Source organism: Aotus nancymaae, unplaced genomic scaffold (genome assembly GCF_030222135.1).
Source record: "Aotus nancymaae isolate 86718 unplaced genomic scaffold, 86718_ANA_hifiasm-v0.15.2.pri h1tg000051l, whole genome shotgun sequence".
Classification (NCBI taxonomy): Eukaryota; Metazoa; Chordata; class Mammalia; order Primates; family Aotidae; genus Aotus; species Aotus nancymaae.
This window is the reverse complement of record NW_026988465.1, coordinates 14000112-14005199: the sequence shown is the minus strand read 5'-3', so window position 1 is coordinate 14005199 and position 5088 is coordinate 14000112.

Genomic DNA, 5088 nt, shown 5'->3' with positions numbered 1-5088 from the left:
ACCCAAATGCCCATCAATGATAGACTGGATAAAGAAATGTAGTACATATATACCATGGAATACTGTGCAGCCATAAAAAGGAATGAGATAATGTCCTTTGCAGGAACACGGATGGAGCTGGAGGCCATTATCCTTAGAAAACTAATGCATGGACAGAAAACGAAATACTGCATGTTCTCACTTATAAGTGGGAGCTAAACGATGAGAACACAGGGACACATAAAAGGGAACAATACACACTGAGGCCTACAGGAGGATGCAGAGTGGGAGGAGGTAGAGGATCCAGAAAAATAACTAATAGGTACTAGGCTTAATATCTGGGTGATGATATAATCAGTACAGCAAACCCCCATGACACAAACTTACCTATATAACAAACCCATGCATGTACCTACCCCTGAACTTAAACAATTTTTTTTGAGATGGAGTTTCGCTCTTGTTGCCCAGGTTGGAGTGCAATGGTACAATCTCCCCTTACCACAACCTCCGCCTTCCAGGTTCAAGTGATTCTCCTGCCTCAGCCTCCTGAGTAGCTGGGATTATAGGTGTGCACCACCACACCCAGCTATTTTTTGTTGTTGTATTTTTAATAGAGATGGGGTTTCTCCATATTGGTCAGGCTGGTCTTGAACTCCTAGCCTCAGATGATCCACCTGCCTTGGCCTCCCAAAGTGCTGGGATTACAGGCATGAGCCACTGAACCTGGCCTAAAAATTAAGGAAAAAAAAAAAAAAAGAGATCCACTGGCACAGGCCAATTGAGTAAATTGGTAAGTGGAGGTCAGTTAAATGATAACCCTCTGTACAGTCTTTCTCTCATTTAACAAGTGAACATTGCTGTTTATTTTAAATTAAGCAAGAAAAAGCATAAATTGTTGTCATGTACATTTTTCCATGATTGGCTTAGGGACTGAACTGCATCAATATAGAGAGAAAGTTTATGTATTAATTACTGGAAATTACTGGGACTTGTATTACTACTTTCATGACCTGGATGTTTACAATGGTTTCATTTTGGCCAGGCGCAGTGGCTCACGCCTCTAATCCCAGCACTTTGGGAGGCCAAGGCAGGCGGATCACCTGAGGTTAGGAGTTTGAGACCAGCCTGGCTAACATGGTGAAACTCTGTTTCTACTAAAAATACAAAAAATTAGCTGGGCATTGTGGTGCATGCCTGTAATCCCAGCTACTCAGGAGGCTGAGGCGGGAGACTCACTTGAACCCAAGAGGCAGAGGTGGCAGTGAGCCGAAATTGCCCCATTGTACTCCAGCTTGGGCAACAAGAGTGAAACTCTGTTTCAAAAATAAAAAAAGATTTCATTTTGTGTTTAAAAATAGTTAATCACTTGATTTTTATGACTCATGTCCGTTTCCAAATTACAAGAGAAAAAGTTTCAGACCCTTATCTGCAAACACTTCTCTGCCAATAACACTTTGAAAATGTGGCTAGTCTTTATTCCTATCAATGAGAAGCCAACTTGGATATACGTAAATAACAGTCACTCATTTTTTTTTTCTCTTTATGACACGGACTTTTAAACAATCAAACATACGTGAAGTCTCAGTGTGCTGAATTAAAATTGTCATGAGATGAATTCAACTTCCTGAACAGGAGAAGAGGCTGGAGGTGAATTTGCAAAACTGGTTGCATCAAGCTTCAGTGTTCATTTGCATTCACAGTCTTTCAGCTAAGAGCCCCGATCAAGAACAGAAACAATGGAAAGGGGTAATTGGGCAAAGGGAGAATAGCTGCTTCTACTCTGTTCTACTATGATGGGGGAAATGTTCAAATTATTTTACTTTTCACCCATTTTCAAAACAGAAATGGAAACATATGTTTTTGACTGTCTTTAACTATGGGAACCCTTAGAAACACAATGAGGGGACTAATCAATATTAAGAGAGACCTTAATAGGAGAGACCATATTATTATGAATGGTACTGTGGAAGCAGATTCATTTATATGAGAAGATATTGAATTCTTTAGTGAAAAAAGCAAGATGCCAAGCACCTTATGTAGGATAAGTCTATTTTTGCAAGGAAAAAGTTCTGAAGTACATATTATACAATGTGGCAAGATCAAGAAAAATGGTGGATAGGAGGCAAGATTAACTTGAAGCTTTCACTCTGACAGACAGAGCAGTGTGTGGAGACTCACAGTGTGAACTTTTGCTCCACGAACTACCACAGGAACATACCAGGAAAGCCGAGAGAATCCACAGACCCTTTGAAGGAAGCAGCCTGTCACTGCATGCTCCGTAAGGCAGCTGAAAAACAGTGAGTGTCCAAAGTGTGAAAGGGGAAACATCCACCCTGGAATCCTCACTGGGGATCCTGAAGGACCATATCACGGGAGAAGGATTTGACCTTACCTGGAGATGAGACAAATTTAGAGAGCTGAATCAACTATACGGGTAGAGGAAGCAGTGGGAAGAGCCTTGTGGGCATGCTTGGTGCCCAGGGAAGTCATTTCTGACTTGTCTCACAGGGGTCCTTGGGAAAGGCTGCCAGTGGAATTGGGGAAAGACCACAGGGAGAAGGAAACTTCCAGCTGAACTTTGTAACAATTTTGACCAAACAGTTTACTGGACAGAATCTGGGGAAGGAGGCAATCTGGGAGTGCAGATAGGAGCACAGAAACCATGGCAGGTGTGGAGGTGCAAAACCTGAAAGTCCTGCTTGCTTTCTCAGTGGGGAGGCTTGCAGTCTGGGGCAAGATCTCAGTCCTGCTCATTGGCTGCCTGGGAATAAACTTGAAGCTGTTGAGGGGACACAGTGGAAGTGAGAATTGTCTTGCTGGCTGCATGGAAGCTGGGTGAGGCCTGTCACTACCAGATTTTCCCTACTCCCCTGGAGACCTGCATGACACAGCAGCCATAACCCCCCTGGAAACATAACTCCATCAGCCTGAGAACCACAAGGCCAAGCCCTACAGCAGCCCAAGGAGAGTCTGACTCAGACGTGCCTAGCCCTGCCCCAACTTGATGGTCTGTCTCTACTCACCCTGGTAGCCAAAGATGAAGGTCATAATCTCTTGGGAGCTCTGTGGCCCTGCCCATCACCTAGGAAACCCCAATACTTATCCAGGCAACTTTAGGGCAAGCTTGTATCCTCCCTACACTATTGCAGCTGATGCTCTCTTGAAAGCGCCACCTCCTGGCTGAAGGTCAACCAACGCTAAGCCAGCACACTAAACAAAACTATAACCAAGGACCCTCACAGAGTCCATTTCACTCCCCTGCTACCTCCACTGGAGCAGCTGAGAGACCTAAAGACAGATCACAGCTGAGAGACCTAAAGACAGATCACAATACAGGACTCTTTCCAGACACTCCCCAATACCAGCCAGAAGCCTGGTAGCTCAGCTGGGTAGCTAGACCCAAAAGAGAAACAACAATCACTACAGTTTGGCTCTGAGGAAGCCCCATCCCTAGAGGCAGGAGAAAGAACACCACATCAAGTGAGCACCCTGTGGGACAAAATAATCTGAACAACAGCCTTGCACCCTAGATCTTCCCTCTGACAGAGTCTACCTAAATGAGAAGGAACCAGCAAAACAATTCTGGTAATATGACAAAACAAGGTTCTTTAACACACCCACAGATCACACTAGCTCACCAGCAATGGATCCACACCAAGACGAAATCTCTTAATTGCCAGAAAAAGAATTCAGAAGATTGATTATTAAGCTATTCAAGAAGGCACCAGAGAAAGGTAAATCCTGACTTAAAAAAAAATAAAAAAAGTTATAGGATATGGATGAAAAAGTTTCCAAAGAAATAAATAGCATAAATAATAAACAATCACAACTTCTGGAAATGAAGGACACACAAAGAAATGCAAAATACACTAGAAAGTCTCAACAACAGAATCAAACAAGAAGACAGAACTTCAGAGCTTGAAGACAAGGTTTCCAACAAAGACAAATAAAAGAGAATTTAAAAGAAGAAGAAAGCCTCCAAGAAGCTTGGGATTATGCTAAATGACCAAATCTAAGAATATCTGGTGTTCTTGAAGAAGAGAAATATAAAAATTCTGAAAATAAGCCCCCAATTTCTCCTGGCTTGTAATATTTCACTGAGAAGTGTGCTATTAGCTTCATGGGGTTCCCTTTGTATATGATCTGATATTTTTCTCTAACTGACTTTAAGATTCTTTTTTTAATGTTGACCTGGACAATCTGGTAACTGTATGCTTTGGTGATCATTTTGTATAGTATCAGGCAGGTGTTCTCTGGATTTTTTGTATTTGGGTATTTAACTATCTAGCAAGATTAGAGAAATTTTCTTGAATTATTCCCTCAAATATGTTTTCCAGGTTTTTTGCTTTTCTCTTTTTCTCTCAGGAATGCCAATAATTCATAGGTTCTGTCATTTTACATAATTCCATATTTCTCAAAGACTTTGCTCATTTAAAAAAATTATTTTGTCTTTATTTTAGTCTGACTGGGTTGATTTGAAAGACCAACCTTTGAGCTCTGAAATTCTTTCATTTGCTTTGTCCAGTCTATAGATAAAGCTTTCAGTTGTATTTGAAATTCCTTGAGTTTTCCAATTCCAGAAGCTCTGATTGATTTCTTTTTAAGATGTTTATCACTTCCTTTATTTTCTGGATTGCTTTAGAAGTTTCTTTGTACTGCTTTCCAATCTTGTCCTGTATCTCATTAAGCTTTTTTGCAATCTATGCTTTGAATTATTTATCTGTCCTTTCTGAGTTTCCATTTTGGTTAGACACCATTGCTGGAGAGCTAGTGCAATCTTTTGGTGTGTCACTACATTCAGATTTTTCATGGTGCAGATTCTTTGTGCTTGTTCCTTCTCATCTGGAGATGCTGACACTTCCAATTTTTATTATTATTTTCAAGCAGATAGGATTTTTTTCTTTTTCTTTCTTTTCATTAACAGTTCCTGTTACTATAGAGGAACTGTACTGTACCCCAACAGGGAAGGGTTAGGGAAGGGTTGAGTCTTTGGGCTTTGCTTCTATAGCTGTATGCATTTCTTTCAGCAGGTTTTATATTGGGCTGTGTGGTGTGACCTACAAGCCCGTAGATGGCACTTACAGGTAGGAGCCAGCTGTGGCCAATATG